This window comes from Oncorhynchus gorbuscha, linkage group LG05, assembly GCF_021184085.1.
Source record: "Oncorhynchus gorbuscha isolate QuinsamMale2020 ecotype Even-year linkage group LG05, OgorEven_v1.0, whole genome shotgun sequence".
Lineage (NCBI taxonomy): Eukaryota > Metazoa > Chordata > Actinopteri > Salmoniformes > Salmonidae > Oncorhynchus > Oncorhynchus gorbuscha.
Window position 1 is genome coordinate 70003058 of NC_060177.1, and position 20828 is coordinate 70023885.

General features: G+C 42.7%; 1 pseudogene; it reads left to right on the forward strand.

The window, feature by feature from the left end:
* Window positions 1-20828, forward strand: part of LOC124036429 — a 90781-nt pseudogene that overhangs the window by 56744 nt on the left and 13209 nt on the right.

The window sequence follows — 20828 nt, forward strand, 5'->3', positions numbered from 1 at the left end:
CAAACTTCCACACTGGTCCTAAATAATTGCAGTAGTGTGTGTGTTTTGCTGTCAAAGACTCAGCCTTGTTGCACCCTGTTGAAGAAACCCAATCACCCAGACAGTCAGTAGTTTCAGAGACCCTGTTCTCTTCTATCACCTCCTGCCTGGCCACAGATCACCTCATCATCACTACTCTCCTCTCTCACAGACTATCTTCCCCTACAGAAACAGACTCTCTCTCACCCTGTCCTTCCACTAGACATTCTAGATGTGACCTGTGTAGACATGCTGTCATCTATCTCTCCCTCCAGCAGGCCTCTGGGCCACAGCCTATACATTTAAATTGTGTTCACATGTGAATAGCCTTAGCTTTCCTCACTTTGCTTCTATATGGATGGTGAGGGGAAAGCCTGTGACAGAGGCTAACATGTGAATAGACCTGCCTGGCTGTTGGCCTGCAGGTTTGAATGAAGCCAAGCTAAATCAATGCATCAGCTGAGTTTGATAGTGAGGGAATTCCAGTTAATTTTAGTTACGAGTCTATGAGCTGCCTCACCATCTCTCTCTCTCTCTCTCTCTCTCTCTCTCTCTCTCTCTCTCTCTCTCTCTCTCTCTCTCTCTCTCTCTCTCTCTCTCTCTCTCTCTCTCTCTCTCTCTCTCTCTCTCTCTCTCTCTCTCTCTCTCAACACCTCCCCCCTCTCTCTCTCAACACTTCCCCCCTCTCTCCAATGTCCCCTCTCTCTCTCGTCCCAACTAGTGAATCAGCCATGACAGGACAGGGAGTGGCTGAGATAATGGGGAGCACTAAGCCACTCTGACAAACAGGGCTGTCTGTCTCTAGGCTGGTCTTAATTGAGGGGTGAATGTCTATTTTGTCATATCTATTCCTGTATGTCATTTAGTATAGCAGCACTGTATAATATTTAGTAATAATGTGTCATACAGTTGAAGTCGGAAGTATACATACACATAGGTTGGAGTCATTAAAACTTGTTTTTCAACCACTCCACAAATCTCTTCTTAACAAACTATAGTTTTGGCAAGTCGGTGAGGACATCTACTCAGTGCTTGACATAGATAATCTTTCCAACAATTATTAACAGATAGATTATTTCACTAATAATTCAAAGTATCACAATTCCAGTGGGTCAGAAGTTTACATACACTAAGTTGACTGTGCCTTTAAACAGCTTGGAAAATTCCAGAAAATTATATCATGGCTTGAGAAGCTTCTGATTGGCTAATTGACATCATTTTAGTCAATTGGAGGTGTACCTGTGGATGTACCTTCAAACGCAATGCTTCTTTGCTTGACATCATGGGAAAATCAAAAGAAATCCACCAAGACCTCAATAACAAATTGTAGACCTCCACAAGTCTGGTTCATCCTTGGGAGCAATTTCCAAATGCCTGAAGGTACCACGTTCATCTGTACAAATAATAGTATGCAAGTATAAACACCGTGGGACCACGCAGCCGTCATACCGCTCAGGAAGGAGACGCATTCTGTTTCCTAGAGATGAACGGCCTTTGGTGCGAAAAGTGCAAATCAATCCCAGAACAACAGCAAAATACCTTGTGAAGATGCTGGAGGAAACAGGTACAAAAGTACCTATATCCACAGTAAAATGAGTCCTATCTCGACATAACCTGAAAGTCCGCTCAGCAAGGAAGAAGCCACTGCCCCAAAACCACCATAAAAAAGCCAGACTACGGTTTGCAACTGCACATGGGGACAGAGATCGTACTTTTTGGTCTGATGAAACAAAAATAGAATGGTTTGGCCATAATGACCATTGTTATATTTGGAGGAGAAAGGGGGAGGCTTGCAAGCCGAAGAACACCATCCCAACCGTGAAACACGGGGGTGGCAGCATCATGTTGTGGGGGTGCTTTGCTGCAGGAGGGACTGGTGCATTTCACAAAATAGATGGCTTCATGAGGGAGGAAAATGATGTGGATATATTGAAGCAACATCTCAAGACATCAGTCAGGAAGATAAAACTTTGTTGCAAATGGGTCTTCCAAATGGACAGTGACCCCAAGCATACTTCCAAAGTTGTGGCAAAATGGCTTAAGGACAACAAAGTCAAGGTATTGGAGTGGCCATCACAAAGCTCTGCCCTCAATCATATAGAACATTTGTGGGCAGAACTGAAAAAGTGTGTGCGAGCAAGGATGCCTACACCAGCTATGTCAGGATGAAGGGGCCAAAATTCACACAACTTATTGTAGGAAACTTGTGGAAGGCTACCCAAAATGTTTGACTCAAGTTAAACAATTTAAAGGCAATGCTACCAATGCATTGCAATGTGCCTGGTCATAAACAGAGCTTCAGGACAGTCAGGGGGATTGAACCTATAGTGTGTAGACTAGATTCTGCACAGTTAAATATAAATATATTGTCACGTTCGTTATAAGGATCAGACCAAGGCGCAGCGTGGTATGCATACATTCTTTATTATATTAAGAATGAACACTGAACTAACTAACACTATACAAATGAGTGCTGCCAAGCAACTACACATAGACAAGAACCCACAAACACCAAAGGGAAATAGCTACCTAAATACTGTATGATCCCCAATCAGAGACAACGATAAACAGCTGCTTCTGATTGGGAACCATATCAGGCCACCATAGATATACAAATCACCTAGACCTACAAAAACTCTAGACATACAAAAAACCCTAGACAATACAAAAACTAGCATACCATCCTAGTCACACCCTGACCTAACCAAAATATAAAGAAAACAGGAATGTCTCAGTTCAGGGTGTGACATACGGATATTATTTGTGGCTGTATAGCATATACAGTGCTTGTAAAAGTATTTATCCCCCTTCATGTTTTTCCTATTATGTTGCATTACAACCTGCGATTTAAATGGATCTATATTTGGATTTCATGTAATGGACATACACAAAATAGTCCAAAATGGTCAAGTGTAATGAAAAAAAAAAAAACTTGAAGTGATGCGTGCATATGTATTCACCCCCTTTGCTATGAATCCCATAAATAAGATCTGGTACAACCAATTACCTTCAGATATCACATAATTAGTTAAATTAAGTCCACCTGTGTGCAATCTAAGTGTCACATGATCTGTCACAGGATCTCAGTATATATATACAATGGGGAGAACAAGTATTTGATACACTGCCGATTTTGCAGGTTTTCCTACTTACAAAGCATGTAGAGGTCTGTAATTTTTTATCATAGGTACACTTCAACTGTGAGAGATGGAATCTAAAACAAAAATCCAGAAAATCACATTGTATGATTTTTAAGTAATTAATTAGCATTTTATTGCATGACATAAGTATTTGATGCATCAGAAAAGCAGAACTTAATATTAAAAGCAAGAACACAAACACCACCCAATCATGCTGTGGGGATGTTTTTCATCGTCAGGGACTGGGAAACTGGTCAGAATTGAAGGAATGATGGATGGCGCTAAATACAGCGAAATTCTTGAGGGAAACCTGTTTCAGTCTTCCAGAAATTTGAGACTGGGACAGAGGTTCACCATCCAGCAGGGCAATAACCATAAGCATACTGCTAAAGCAACACTTGAATGGTTTAATGGGAAACATTTAAATGTCTTTGAATGGCCTAGTCAAAGCCCAGACCTAAATTCAATTGAGAATCTGTCATATGACTTAAAGATTGCTGTACACCAGCAGAACCCATCCATCATGAAGGAGCTGGAGCAGTTTAGCCTTAAAGAATGGGCAAAAATCCCAGTGGCTAGATGTGCCAAGCTTATAGAGACATACCCCAAGAGACTTGAAGCTGGCAAAAAAAATATTGACTTTGCGGGAGTGAATAGTTCACTCAAGTTCTCAGTGTCTTGTTTGTTTAACAATAAAAAATATTTTGTATCTTCAAAGTGGTAGGCATGTTGTGTAAATAAAATTATTCAAATCCCCCAGAAAATCACATTTTATTCCACATTATACCATTTCAACGTTATACCATTTCAACTTGGTGATACTGTAGATTTATTTTCTTCATGATTCACGTGTTCCTGTCACCAGTGCTGAGATAATCACAACTTCAGATGCTGTGCAGTAAAACACACGGCGATCAACACATGAATGAGGTAATTGGATGTCCTTTAGGGTCTACTACACAGTATCATCAAGAGTCAACTGTTTTATTTATCTTACTGTTTTATAAGGTGTGCGTCCCACAACAATCAATCAATTAAATGTATTTATAAAGTCCTTCTTACACATGCTCATGTCACAAAGTGCTGGTCAGAAAGCCAGACTAAAACCCCAAACAGCAAGCAATGCAGGTGTAGAAGCATAAGCATGGTGGCTAGGAAAAACTCCCTAGAAAGGCCAGAACCTAGGAAGACACCTTAAGAGGAACTAGGCTATGAGGGGTGGCCAGTCCTCTTCTGTTTGTGCCGGGTGGAGATTATAACAGAACATGGCCAAGATGTTCAAATGTTCATAGATGACCAGCAGGGTCAAATGATAATAATCACAGTGGTTGTAGAGGGTGCAACAGGTCAGCACCTCAGGAGTAAATGTCAATTGGCGTTTCATAGCCGATCATTGAGAGTATCTCTACCGCTCCTGCTGTCTCTAGAGAGTTGAAAACAGCAGGTCTAGGCCAGGTAGCACGTCCGGGTTCCATAGTCGTGTAACAGTATAACTTTAGACCGTCCCCTCGCCCATACCTGGGCGCGAACCAGGGACCCTCTGCACACATCAATAACAGTCACCCACGAAGCATTGTTACCCATCGCTCCACAAAAGCCACGGCCCTTGCAGAGAAAGGGGAACTACTACTTCAAGGTCTCAGAGAAAGTGACGTCACCGATTGAAACACTATTTAGTGCGCACCACTATCTAAGCTAGCCGTTTCACATCCGTTACAGCCGCAGGCAGAACAGTTAAAACTGGAGCAGAAGCACGACCAGGTGGACTGGGGACAGCAAGGAGTCATCAGGCCAGGGAGTCCTGAGGCATGGTCCTATGGCTCAGGTCCTCCTCCTCCTCCTCCGAAAGAAAGAAAGAAAGAAAGAAAGAGAAAAAGAGAGAGAATTAGAGAGAGCATGCTTAAATTCACCCAGGACACTGGATAAGACAGGAGAAATACTCCAGATATAACAGACTGACTCCAGCCCCCCGACACATAAGCTATTGCAGCATAAATACTGGAGGCTGAGACAGGAGGGTCAGGAGACACTGTGGCCCCGTCAGACGGTGGTTGGCTTCAAGATGGCCGAATGGCTTGCTGATTAGAAATTACCTCAGATGATGTCCCCATTTTTATTCCAAGATGGCGTAGCAGTGTGTTCTATCTTGTCCCGTCTGTTTTATCTTGTCCCGGCTGTTTTGGTTAGTGATTATTGTCTTATTTCACTGTAGAGCCCCCATCCCTGCCCAATATGCATTAGATAGCCCTTTTGTCCCACCCCCCACACATGCGGTGACCTCACCTGGCTTGACTGGTGCCTCTAGAGACAAAACCTCTCTCATTGTCACTCAATGCCTAGGTTTACCTCCACTGTACTCACATCCTACCATACCCTTGTCTGAACATTATGCCTTGAATCTATTCTTCCACGTGCAGAAATCTGCTCCTTTTACTCTCTGTTCCGAACGCACTAGACGACCAGTTCTTATAGCCTTTACCTGTACCCTTATCGTACTCCTCTTCTGTTCCTCTGGTGATGTAGAGGTCAACCCAGGCCCTGTAGCCCCCAGCATCACTCCCATTCCCCAGGCTCTCTCATTTGTTGACTTCTGTAACCAAAAAAGCCTTGGTTTCATGCAAGTTATCAGAAGCCTCCTCCCTAAGTTTGTTTATTCACTGCTTTAGCACACTCCTCCTTCCCTGATGTCCTAGCAGTGTCTGAATCCTGGCTTAGGAAGGTCACCAAAATCTACTGCAGAGATAGCCTGTAGAGTTCTGTCAAACTATCCAGGTCTGTGCCCAAACAATTCGAGCTTCTATTTTTTAAAATCCACCTTTCCAGAAACAAGTCTCTCACTGTTGCCACTTGTTTTAGACCCCCCTCAGCCCCCAGCTGTGCCCTGGACACCATATGTGAATTGCCCCCCATCTATCTTCAGAGTTCATACTGTTAGGTGACCTAAACTAGGAAATGTTTTTAACACCCCGGCCATCCTACAATCTAAGCTAGACTGGGACAGATCTCAATCTCACACAAATTATCAAGGAACCTACCAGGTACAACCCTAAATCCATAACCATGGGCACCCTCTTAAGACCCTCTGTCTTCAACCAGGATCTCAGATATCACTGCCTCATTGCCTGTATCCGTAATGGGTCCGCGGTCAAACGACCACCCCTTATCATTGTCAAATGCTCCCTAAAACACTTCAGCGAGCAGGCTTTTCTAATCGACCTGGCCCGGGTATCCTGGTAGGATATTGACCTCATCCCGTCAGTAGAGGATGCCTGGTTTCTCTTTTAAAGTGCTTTCCACACCATCTTAAATAAGCATGCCCCATTCAAAAAATGTAGAATTAAGAACAGATATAGCCCTTGGTTCACCCCAGCCTTGACTGCCCTTGACCAGCACAAAAACATCCTGTTGCGTTCTTCATTTGCATCGAATAGCCCCTGCGATATGCACCTTTTCAGGGATGTCAGGAACTAATATACACAGTCAGTTAGGAAAGCTAAGGCTAGCTTTTTTCAAACAGTCTATGGAGAATAAGAGCACCTCCTCCCAGCTGCCCACTGCACTGAGGCTAGGAAACACTGTCACCGATAAATCTACGATAATCGATCATTTCAATAAGCTTTTTTCTATGGCTGGCCATGGTTTCCACCTGGCTACCCCTACCCCTACCCCGGCAAACAGCTCTGCACCCCCTGCAGCAACTTGCCCAAGCCCACCCCCGCTTCTCCTTCACCCAAATCCAGACAGCTGATGTTCTGAAAGAACTGCAAAATCTGGATCCCTACAAATCAGCTGGGCTAGACAATCTGGACCTTCTCTTTCTAAAATTATCAACCCAAAATTGTTGCAACCCCTATTACTAGCCTGTTCAACCTCTCTTTCGTATCGTCTGAGATTTCCCAAAGATTGGAAAACTGCCGCGGTCATGCCCCTCTCCAAAGGGGCGACACTCTAGTCACTCTGATTTCCGAGCTGGTCATGGGTGCACCTCAGCCACGCTCAAGGTCCTAAACAGTATCATAACCGCCATCGATACAAGACAGTACTGTGCAGCCGTCTTCATCGACGTGGCCAAGGCTTTTGACTCTGTCAATCACTGCATTCTGATCGGCAGACTCAATAGCCTTGGTATCTCAAATGACTGCCTCGCCTGGTTCACCAAATACTTCTCAGATAGAGTTCAATGTGTCAAATCAGAAGGCCTGTTGTCCAGACCTCTGGCAGTCTTTATGGGGGTGCCACAGGGTTCAATTCTCGGACCGACTCTTTTCTCTGTATAAATCAATGATGTCGCTTATGCTGCTGGTGATTCTCTGATCCACCTCTACACAGACAACACTATTCTGTATACATCTGTCCCTTCTTTGGACACTGTGTTAATAAACCTCCAAACGATCTTCAATGCCATACAATTCTCCTTCCGTGCTTTTAAATGCTGTTAAAACTGTTAAAACTAAATGCATGCTTTTCAACCGATTGCTGCCCGCATCCGCCAGCCCGACTAGCATCACTACTCTGGACAGTACTGACTTAGAATATGTGGACAACTAAAAATACCTAGGTGTCTGGTTAGACTGTAACTCTCATTCCAGACTAACATTAAGCATCTCCAATCCAAAATGAAATATAGAACTGGCTTCCTATTTCGCAACAAAGCCTCCACTCATGCTGTCAAACATACCCTCGTAAAACTGACTATCCTACCGATCCTTGACTTCGGCGATGTCATTTACAAAATAGCCTCCAACACTCTACTCAGCAAATTGGATGTAGTCTATCACAGTGCCATCCATTTTGTCACCAAAGACCCATATTCTACCCACCACTGCAACCTGCATGCTCTCGTTGCCTGGCCCTCTCTACATATTCATCGCCAAACCCACTGGCTCCAGGTCATCCATAAGTCTTTGCTAGGTAAAGCCCCGGCTTATCTCAGTTCACTGGTCACCATAGCAACACCCATAGCACGCGCACCAGCAGGTATATTTCACTGGTCATCCCCAAAGCCAACTCCTGCTTTGGCCACCTTTCCTTCCAGTTCTCTGCTGCCAATGACTGGAACGAATTGCAAAAATCCCTTTAGCTGGAGACTTATATCTCCCTCTCTAACTTTAAGCATCAGCTATCAGAGCAGCTTACCAATCACTGTACCTGTACACAGACAATCTGTAAATAGCACACCCATCTACCTCATCCCCATATTGTTATTTATCTTCTTGCTCTTTTGCACCCCAGTATCTCTACTTGCACATCATCATCTGTACAGGTATCACTCCATTGTTAATGCTAAATTGTAATTATTTTGCCTCTATGGCCTATTATTGCCTTACCTCCCTAATCTTATACATTTGCACACACTGTACATAGATTTTTCTATTGTGTTATTGACTGTACGTTTGTTTATGTGTAACTCTGTGTTGTTGTTTTTGTCGCACTGCTTTGCTTTATCTTGGCCAGGTTGCAGTTGTAAATGAGAACTTGTTCTCAACTGGACTACCTGGTTAAATAAAGGTTAAATAATAAATAAATAAAAATATCACCAAATTATGAGTATGTGCAAATGTACTTGGAGAATAAAAGTGATCCTGACTACAAGTCATAGAACAAATTAGGTGTATCTTGCTATACTCTGAATTTAAATGATTTATTCCAGACATCATGGCTTCAAATCAAATCAAATCAAATCAAATTTATTTATATAGCCCTTCGTACATCAGCTGATATCTCAAAGTGCTGTACAGAAACCCAGCCTAAAACCCCAAACAGCAAACAATGCAGGTGTAAAAGCAACTTCAAGCTAAATTATATCACACCATGTGTAAGCGGAATATGGACAAATCTATCTTCAATCTGTTGTTTATCGTCATAGTGAGTGACATTTAGAATTAAAATGACAGCTCTGTAGTCATGAGGGAGTTATCCTTTCGACTCCATTTTATGTTTACTCGTTGATTTATCTGTTTATACTGTATCTAGGTTTATGTTTGTTTCTTGAACTGATGTATTTGGACGGTGTCTGAATCCTCTGACTCCTTTCGGAGGAATCGTGTTTGAGGGAAAAGCATTTATACTGTATATTTGTTGTTGTTGTACTTTTACCCCTTTTTGTGATATCTAATTACAAATGTACTTGGAGAATACAGTCTTGTCCCATCACTGCAACTCCCCTACGGACTCGAGAAAGGCGAAGGTCTCGAGCCATGCGCACTGTTTCTGGACACACTGCTCATTTAACCCGGAAGCCAGCCGCACCAATGTGTCAGAAGAAACACCGTCCAGCTGGCGACTGAGGTCAGCTTGCAGGCGCCCGGCCCACCACAAGGAGTCGCTAGAGCACGATGGGACATGGAAATCCCGGCAGGCCAAACCCTCCACAAACCCGGACCACACTGGGTCAATTGTGCACCGCCTCACGGGTCTCCCGGTCTCGGCCGGCTGTGACACAGCCCGGGAACAAACCTGGGTCTGTAGCGACGCCTCAAGCACTGCGATGCAGTGCCTTAGTCCACTGCACCACTAGGGAGGCCCTCAGGAAAAGCATATTTACACTAGTCTCTTGACCAGGACGTCAATGCATTAAAGTGGAACTGACAGGATTTTAACTACTATGCAGATATGAAACAAACAGACAATCATAATATTAGTCAACAAAATATTCAATTCCCAGTATATGCAACAAAACCAACTTCATAAGAGGTTTTAAAAATAGGTTCAGTTTGACTCATAATTCCATTACATACAGAAAGTATTGTTGGCAGAATATATGAATGCAGTTCAATACACGATTAATATAACTCGCTAATACATTTCTTGGATGTATAAAAATATTGCTATCAGGTTGTAAATCACGCGCTGCCTGGAACATTGTTTGCTGCCTCCACCCATTCAGGATGCACTCTTTTATAACAAAAATATAAACTCAACATGCAACAATTTCAAAGATTTTGTTGAGTTACAGTTCATTGGAAAATTGAAAAAAAATGAAAAAAATTAATTCACACTGCTTTATCTTGGCCAGGTCGCAGTTGTAAATGAGAACTTGTTCTCAACTAGCCTACCTGGTTAAATAAAGGTGAAAAATTAATTAAAATAAAATAAAAAATTAGGCCCTAATCCATGGATTTCACATGGCTGGGCAGTGGTACAGCCATGGGTCGGCCTGGGAAGTCATAGGCCCACCCACTGGGGTGCCAGGCCCAGCCAATCAGAATGAGTTTTCCCCCACAAAAGGGCTTTATAACAATAGTTCTCTGCACCCCCCCCCATCCCCTCTGAAGAAGCCAGATATGGAGGTCCTGGCCTGCATTGTTACACTTGGTTTGTGGTTGTGAGGCCGGTGGTTTCATGCGGTCTGCGGTTGTGAGGTCGGTTGGACGTACTGCCAAATTCTCTAAAATTACATTGGAGGTGGCTTACGGTAGAGAAATACATATTGAATTCTCTGGCAACAGCTCTGGTGGACATTCCTGCAGGCATCATGACAATTGCACACTCCCTCAAAACTTGAGACATTTTAGAGTGGCCTTTTATTGTCCCCAGCACAAGTTGTACCTGTGTAATGATCATGCTGTTTAATCAGCTTCTTGATATGTCACAACCTGTCAGGTGGATGGATTTTCTTGACAAGGCTAAAATGCACACTAACAGGGATGTAAACAAATATGTGCACCAAATTTGAGAGAAATAAGCTTTTTCTTCTGAGATCTTTTATTTTAGCTCATGAAACATGGGAATGACACTTAACATGTTCTGTTTATATTTTTGTTCAGTAAAGTTTCAATGACACAATATTTTCGACCAAAACTGACAAATGTAACTAAGGCTGGGAATGTCAATGCAATCAAACTAGCAAGGGCAATGATCACAAGTTAGTCATAATGTGGCTAATAGGATAGCGTATCTATTTATGTAACTATTTATTTAGCAAGATAAAAACACGGAGCCTAACATTAGCTAGCTGGCTGCTGCTGCTAGAGATGCAGGTGTCATTTGGTTAGCTAGCAAGAAATGTGAATCGCTTTGTGAGCTAGCTAGTTATGCTGAACTTGAAAGGCTTATCCATGTTGTGTTTATAAATTCACTCTGGCTATCTACTCCGATTTCTCATCTTAGCGTGCCAGAGGCCCCCAAAATACCTGAGGAATTTATGAATGTTTAACACTTGTTGAATATGTCCGGTGTGAGTAAATGTTGGCAAAAAAAGTTATTAAATTGTTATCAGCAGCACAGTTAGTCACTAATGCTCTAGATACCATGTAAACAGTCTAACCAGCTCTGCTAGGGCAAGTCAAATGGCCTGAGGGAGGTGTTCTCTCATTTTATGTCTGGAAGTATCTCTGAATTTACTAATGGACAATCTGATAACGCTCTGAATTTAGGAATGACAGAGCGCACTATGGAGGCAATTCACAACCGCACCCTTAGTTGTCAATCAAATTTGTTTTGGCATATATCAAATGGGCGGGCAAGCAGAGAAATTCCCATTCAGTTGTCAAAATGTGGGTTGGGATAAGCATGCATTGGCAGGCAAGCTGCAGAAGGATGAGCAGGCTACTTACTATTCCCCATCGTTTATCAGTGCAATTTTAAACTCCAACTAGCTGAAAACATTTGAGTGGGTTTATCTAATGTTCCCTCATTACATTTTAGCTCATCTTTCTCTGGCTAGCATTAGTTGTCTACGTTGTTGTTGTTGATGTGCATAACTGAGGTTAGAGAAAGCCTACCGTTCAAAAGTGTTTGATCAATAGAACTGTGAAGTTCCCAAATGTAAGAGGACTGTTATATTTACATATTTTCAGAAATCCATTCAGGTGTATTTTGTGGCTTTTGACCAATGCGTTCTAATTATCTAAAGTCTGTTGCTGCTGCCTGTAAACACACAGTCCAGTTCAAAGTGAATGATGGCAGGCCCATGTGGTAAATGGCTTATTTGCTTATAGGCCTACTGTAGCTCTGATTGGCTATGGCGCACCGGTCTGCGTGGACGTTTTTATTCGTTTTTTTTACTGCAGTGTCTATTAATTGTCCAAACACATGGCCACTTTCCCAATCTATGTTGATATCGAGTTTTCACGAATACCTTATGTACAGTGGATTCGGAAAGTATTCAGACCCCTTCACTTTTCCACATTTTGTTACGTTACAGCCTTATTCTAAAATTGACTCAATAAAATAAAAATGTCCTCATCACTCTACACACAATAAACCATAATGACAAAGCGAAAACAGGTTTTTCGAAAAAATTTGAAATATATATAAAATAAAAAAAGAGAAATACCTTATTTACATAAGTATTCAGACCCTTTGCTATGAGACTCGAAATTGAGCTCAGGTGCATCCTGTTTCCATTGATCATCCTTGAGCTGTTTTTACAACTTGTATGAAGTCCACCTGTGGTAAATTCAATTGATTGGACATTATTTGGAAAGGCACACACCTGTCTATATAAGGTACAGTTGACAGTGCATGTCAGAGCAAAAACCAAGCCATGACGTCAAAAAAATTGTCCGTAGAGCTCTGAGACAGGATTGTGTCAAGGCACAGGTCTGGGGAAGGGTACCAAAATATTTCTGCAGCATTGAAGGTCCCCAAGAACACAGTGGCCTCCATCATTCTTAAATGGAAGAAGTTTGGAACCACCAAGACTCTGATGAAACCAAGATTGAACTCTTCTCCCTTTATGCCAAGAGTCACATCTGAAAGAAACCTGGCACCATCCTTACGGTGAAGCATGCTGGTGGCAGCATCATGCTGTGGGGATGTTCTCCAGTGGCAGGGACTGGAGACTATAGTCAAGATCGAGGGAAAGATGAAAGGAACAAAGTACAGCGAGATCCTTGATGCAAACCTGCTCCAGAGCACTCAGGACATCAGACTGGGGTGACGGTTCACCTTCCAACAGAACAACGACCCTAAGCACACAGCCAAGACAACGTAGGAGTGTCTTCGGGACAAGTCTCTGAATGTCTTTGAGTGGCTCAGCCAGAGCCCACAGGTGCTTCAACAAAGTACTGAGTAAAGGATCTGAATACTTATGTAAAGGTGTAAAGGTGATAGTTCTTTTTTTTTTACATTTGCAAAAATGTCTAAAAAACCTTTTTTCCTTTCTCATTATGGGGTATTGTGTGTAGATTGATGATGATTTAAAATAAATATTTTTTTAGAATAAGGCTGCAAGGTAACACAATGTGGAAAACGTAAAGGGGTCTGAATACTTTCCGAATGTACTGTAATTCCCAAACATTGTGTGAATTTGTGAAAATGTTAAAATTGCCATATCTAAGTGCTGGCTTGTTAAAATGCTGTCAGTTCCACTTTAAAGGTCCCATGATGCTGTTTTAAAAAACTTAATATCAAATAATTTCTCTGTAACAATTAAGTACCTTACTCTGATTGTTTTCAGTTAAAATTGTACAAAATAAACAAAAATAGCTTCTTAGCTAAGAGCAATTTCTCAAGCAAGAATTTTGCTAGGACTGTCTGGGAGTGGTCTGAGTGGGGAGGGGAAACTGAAAACTGTTGTTATTGGCAGAGAGGTTTGGAACTCTCTTATTGGTGTATTAACTCATTTACCAGGCAGGCCAAAACTCCATCCCACCAAAACAGGCTGAAATTTCTGGCAATTTTTACAATTTCTCAGTATTATTCTAATGTTTTAGTGTGGAAATATTAAGTAGAAAAATCCAGTTTTTTGACTGCACTGAGCCTTTAAATAAAGTAATCCTAGAAATCCATACAAAATTGACTATGTGGCCATACCAGGACAATATAATTAAAGGTGGGTACTTTGAAGGCTTGAGAAGAGTACTCTCTTGTGAAGATTAGAGAAGAGCAGAGTTCAGTAACAGTACTTTGGTGTTAATAATACAGAAGAATGGATCATAGTGTTCCAGTCAGACACCAAGATCATGATCATCAGTGTGGGAACCCCATGCTGTTTTGTCTGGGGCATTGATTCCTCTCCACATTACAGACATTAAAAGGGAGCAGAGGCTTCTTTTTTAAAGTCACCCTGTATTACTGACCACACTCTTTATCCCATTGATTTATGTTACACGAGTGGGTTCAGGTCTATTCCATTATGTATTTACTCATCACATCACAGTGGGAATAGGAATGGGTTGCGTTTTACGGGAAGCGACCCCCCACCCTGTAAATCTTCATGTAGTTCCTTAGCATTCTTACATGGAACAGGAATTGTATAGTTCTTAGTGTAAATATTTATGAAGTGTACTCTTGGAATGTGCAGTAATTAAACACAAAACTGGAAGAAAAGTGGAATCAAGGCGAGAGAGATACTTTGTTGTTCTTTATCAACTTGTTCCTGCTTGAGATATAGCTTTAACAGTCAAAAGTTAACATTATAGAGCTGGATTTACTAAGTTGTTATTCTACCAAACAACACTTAAACATATCCCCTCAGGAGAAGTGAAATGTATTATTCAACACAGATGGAGTCATTCAACAGATTTGGTGATTAAACGTTCTTATTGATGAACGATCATCAACACTAATGGGCCTTAATGGGGCTCCATACTTTACTGTGACACTTTTACACCCTTCACTTTAGCAGCTAGCCCACTCTGACGAGCCATGAATGTGTGCGAGCCATTAATCTGTACGTTCCAAATGGCACCCTATTCCCTATATATTGCACTACTTTTGACTAGAGTCTTATGGACCCTGGTCAAAAGTAGTGCACTATAAAATAGGGTGCCATTTGAGATGTGCCCAATGTCTCCTGGCAGGGATCTGATGTCAGGTAGAGAGGGACTAGAAGTGATTATGACGTTGCATATTAAATGGCAGGGGATATATATTTTTGAACTTGTGTTCTGCTGAAGGATCCATTAGACCATATGAGTTCATTAGGATTAGCTTTTAAAAGCTACCGCAGCTGCTCTTAACTACACAGTCAAAATTCACAAAATTCAGTATTATTTGAAGGTCCAAAGACAACTGCTTTGATAATTGCTTTGTGCTGTGCAGATAGACATGGTTAAAATCTAAAGTCTCCCCCCTCTCTCTCTTTTTGCAGGCAGTATTGTGTACCTGGGGATGATGGTGGGGGCATTTTTCTGGGGGGGCATGTCAGACAAGGTGGGCCGCAGACAATGTCTGCTCATCTGCATGTGTGTGAACGGCTTCTTCGCCTTCCTGTCCTCCTTCGTTCAGGGCTACGGCATGTTCCTGCTCTGCCGCGTGATCGCAGGCTTTGGGTGAGTCTGAAAGACCAGGCTAAGAATGGAAAGCAATGTGCAATGTGCTACTTATGTCTTAAAGAATGGAGTAATGAATCACCATAGTAATGCACATTAAACAAACAATAGGACACTGCAAACTCCAAATGACACTGGAGATTCAAACATGTATTGTGAGTTGTGACATGAACAAGACAACTGACTTAGCTATGTAGCCTAATTAGGACAAAACTACCTACCACCTTGATGAATCCTTTCAACTCCATCAAATAGTCCTGCAGTTCTACTTTCTTAACTCCTTAATTCCCATAGACTTCCTTTCACAGTAGATCATCATTAATTCATTATCTTATGTTGTAATTCATCTGTTTTGGTTTATTTAATGAATATGTGCACTGAACAAAAATATATGCAACATGTAAAGTGTTGGTCCTATGTTTCATGAGCTGAAATAAAAGAGCTCAGAAATGTTCCATAAGCACAGAAAGATTATTTCTCATAAATGTTTTGCACAACATTGTTTACATCCTTGTTGGTGAGCATTTCACCTTTGCCAAGAAAATCCATCCAGCTGACATGTGTGGCATATCAAGAAGCTGATTAAACAGGATGATCATTACACAGGTGCACCTTGTGCCGGTGACAATAAAAGTCCATTCTAAAATGTGCAGTTGTCACACAACACATTGCCACCGACATCTCAAGTTGAGGGGGCATGCAATTGGCATGCTGACTGCAACAATGTCCACCAGAGCTGTTGCCAGATAATTAAATGTTCATTTCTGGACCAAAGTCGCTTTAGAGAATTTGGCAGTATGTCCAACCGGCCTCAACTGTAGAACACATGTATGGTGTCATGTGGGCAAGTGGCCTGCTGATGTCAGCGTTGTTAAGAGTTCCCCATGGTGGCGGTGGGGTTATGGTATGACCAGGCATACTCTACGGACAACGAAAACAATTGCATTTTATCGATGGCAATTTGAATGGACAGAGCTATGTAACAACATCCTGAGGCCCATGGTCGTGCCATTCATCCGCCTCCATCCGCTCATATTTCAGCATGATAATGCACAGCCCCATGTCGTAAGGATCTGTACACAATTCCTGGAAGCTGAAAATGTCCCATTTCTTCCATGGCCTGCTTACTCACCAGACATGTCACTTGTTGAGCATGTTTGGGATGCTCTGGGTCAACATGTATGACAGCGTGGTCCAGTTTCCGCCAATATCCAGCAACATCGCACAGCCTTTGAAGAGGAGTGGGACAGCATTCCACAGGCCACAATCAACAGCCTGATCAACCTGATGTTGTTACGTGGAGTGGAACAGGGAAACCCAAGAGCAGACTCAGACGAGGAGACTGGGATAAAGCAGGGGGCTGAAGCTGGAGCGAGAGGGGTTGGGTCAGGGTAAGCAGGTCCAGAGGGGAATCCAAGGGAGCAGTAGAGTGGGGAATCCAGGACAGAGTAGCAGGATGTGGAGACGCGGGACTGGAGACCGGAACCAGAGTCAGAGCGGGCAGAACTGTAGCAGAGCGGAAAACCGTGTCAGGCAAGGAAAACAGGCACAACAGGATAACAGAATCTTAATAGTAACAAACGGCTAAAACAGTAGACTGACTGAGCAGATATTACAATCTGGCAGTGTGGAAGTGGCAGGACTGAGTATTTGTAGAGGTATTGATTATGGAACAGGTTGCAGCTGGTGGGGATCTGCTCTGACTCCAGCACACCTGTCTCCGCCCACACAATCACACACACACACACACAAAGGGAGAGGGAGAGAACAGGGGGAGTGGTGGCAGGTCAAGGAGACACAGGATGAGCAGCAGAGGGTGTGGCAGGAGCAGATGTAACAGATGTGTCTCGCTGCATGAAGCAAATGGTGGTCACACCAGATACTGACTGGTTTTCTGATCCACACCCCTACCTTTAAAAAGAGTTGTTGTGATCAACAGATGCATATCTGTATTCCCAATCTTGTGAAATCCATAGATTAGGGGCCAATTAACTTATTTCAATTGACTGATTTTCTTATATGAACTGTAACTCAGTAAAATCTTTGAAATTGTTGCATGTTGCATTTATATTTTTGTTCAGTATAGTTGTAAATGACTCTGTCAACATGTTCTCACTCCCCGTCTGATATTTCATCCATGTAATCGCTAGAGGTTTTCATCTCTCCTGTCTAGGAATAGGATTGTGTGACTAATCAATGTGTCAAACATCCCCGGGTCTGTAAGTATTGTCAGTGTGCTCCTAACATCCATAATGAAAGCCTTTAGTTTACACCAACTAGGCTATACCAGTGATAACATGGATTCAATACAGGGAATTAAAACTTTGTTTCATTGAGGTGTGTCTTTGCAGAGAGGTTTGTGCATCTTATACTTGGAGTGGATTAGTGCTTTCAACATTGCTGGTAAAATACTTTACAATGTTCTTTTAAAACAACTTGCAGGAAATAATTTCCCTCAATTATCACATTCATTGAAAAAAAAGAATGCACAAGAATGATACAAGCAATATCTCAACAAACATGTTTTTTATTTGTATTATATACATTTTTATGAAATCCAACCCATGCCTTATATCATAGGGGGACTGAATATTGTCCATTTTATCATGAAATGACAACATTCTGTCCTTTTTGTTTCAGTCTTGTTGGCCTTAAGTGAAAGGCTCTGTGATAAATGATTGTCTAAAAAGTAGCACTTGGCAGTTAAAGGCAGCTTTATGATGGACAAGTGAAATGTTATTTGGAAACTACTGTACTAGCCTGGTACAACCATTCTGATGTCGCAAGCTTACATTCTGTTTCGCTACACGGTGAAAATAAGCAAGAGTTCAGGATGACCAAACAGGCTACTACTTACTGTACAGCACTGTTTCTGAATGTCCATACTGTTGTTCACTGGCTGCATGGTCTCTAGCCTCACATGTCTGGGAATGTAAGAACAGAGCATTGATTTATCCAGAGAAAACATGGGAGGGATGTAACGGTCCCTGTCAAGAGCTCATTTACTAATTGCCTCCCCGCCCCTCTCCACAGAGAGACTCAGAGTAATCGAAAAGGTTTGCCAGGCAAACTGCCTTCTGGGAGCTAGCAGGTGTTGGAGTCTCGGAGGACTGGCTCTAAGCCTAATGGTTAACTGGAAAGCCAAGGAATTGCCCTTTTGGCAAAGTTGGCTTATTTTGAGGAACATTGTACCAGTGTTTGTTCCTATTGTCTACTTTTCCAGTAGTAAACATTTAACCACAGTTTGAAAGCTGTGTCACATCTGAAAAATACAAAAGGTTCCTCCAAGAAAATAGAAGCGCCACAAAATCTTTAACATGCAGCAATATGTACTATAGTTAAGTTAGAATAATTTACATAAAATAATTTCTAGGGGTTGATAGAATGTTGCCCTCTGCAGAATCTGTGTCCCTACTCAGTGTCCTGTCCTTGTGTCTCCTTCAGAACAGGGGGGGTTGTGCCTATAGTCTTCTCCTTTTTTGCGGAGGTGCTGTCCAGAGAGAAGAGAGGGGAGCACCTGAGCTGGCTGTGCATGTTCTGGATGATTGGAGAGATCTATGCTTCAGCCATGGCCTGGGCCATTATACCACACTACGGTGAGTCTTTATGCTTCAGCCATGGCCTGGGCCATTATACCACACTACGGTGAGTCTTTATGCTTCAGCCATGGCCTGGGCCATTATACCACACTACGGTGAGTCTTTATGCTTCAGCCATGGCCTGGGCCATTATACCACACTACGGTGAGTCTTTATGCTTCAGCCATGGCCTGGGCCATTATACCACACTATGGTGAGTCTTTATGCTTCAGCCATGGCCTGGGCCATTATACCACACTATGGTGAGTCTTTATGCTTCAGCCATGGCCTGGGCCATTATACCACACTATGGTGAGTCTTTAGGCTTCAGCCATGGCCTGGGCCATTATACCACACTACGGTGAGTCTTTATGCTTCAGCCATGGCCTGGGCCATTATACCACACTACGGTGAGTCTTTATGCTTCAGCCATGGCCTGGGCCATTATACCACACTATGGTGAGTCTTTATGCTTCAGCCATGGCCTGGGCCATTATACCACACTATGGTGAGTCTTTATGCTTCAGCCATGGTCTGGGCCATTATACCACACTACGGTGGGTCTTTATGCTTCAGCTATGGTCTGGGCCATTATACCAAACTACGGTGAGTCTTTAGGCTTCAGCCATGGCCTGGGCCATTATACCACACTATGGTGAGTCTTTAGGCTTCAGCCATGGCCTGGGCCATTATACCACACTACGGTGGGTCTTTATGCTTCAGCTATGGTCTGGGCCATTATACCAATAAATCAAATCAAATTTTGTTGGTCACGTACACATGGTTAGCAGAAGTTATTGCGAGTGTAGTGAAATGCTTGTAACTAAACCTACTAAATGATTAGATGGTTATAATGTGTCTGAATGTGGTATATTATTAAGACACAATGTTAAAACTCATCTGCAGAAATCCAGGTTGGACGAGTACAACCAGTGGAAGCGAAGGTTTCGCTGTGACCTTGGGTGAAGGTGCCAGTTTGCCCTGCTGGCACATGAAGGAATGTAATCTCTCTAAGCGGCTGCAGACTGAGAGAGGGACAGTTTACGTGATTAATGTTGGCCTGTAAACCACAGGGATACACACATGTGCACTCAAAGACAAACACACACACACACACATACTCACAGGCACATGGACAAACACATAGGGATATTTAAGGAATGAAGGTATGTCGGCGGGAGATAGAAGGCTGTGATTTACGATGCTGCTACGCTGGAAATAAGCTGCACATATCAATAAAGATGAAGGAAAATGGCCTTTCCTCTGTTTATTCCTCAAACTCTCTCTCTCTCTCTCTCTCTCTCTCTCTCTCTCTCTCTCTCTCTCTCTCTCTCTCTCTCTCTCTCTCTCTCTCTCTCTCTCGCTCTCTCTCTCTCTCTCTCTACGCCTCTCTCTCTCTCTACACCTGTGTCTCTCTCTCTACGCCTCTCTCTCTCTCTCTCTATGCCTCTCTCTCTCTCTCTACACCTCTCTCTCTCTCCCTCTCAACACGCCTGTCTCTCTCTCTCTACACCTCTCTCCCTCTCCCTCTCTCTCTCTCTCTCTCTCTCAACATGCCTGTCTCTCTCTGCTCAACCATTCTTTCCCTTTCACTGCTTCTTTCTTTTTTTGTCTGTCTCTCTTTCCTCTATCTCTCAATATCTCTCCCACCCACCTTTTACTCTCCCCCTCTCCTTCTCTCTGTCTGGGGATGTTATTCTTGATCAAACATAATTAGCTTTTCCTTCTTGCTCTAACGTAACGGGACAAAGCTACAGCTAGCCATGATTTATGTCAGGGGTGTGGGTGACGTCAGTGAGGGGCTTCTGAAGTGGCAGCATGGAGGATGTGAGTCGGCTGCACTGAGCCACTGAAACGCCTGCTTGTACAAACAC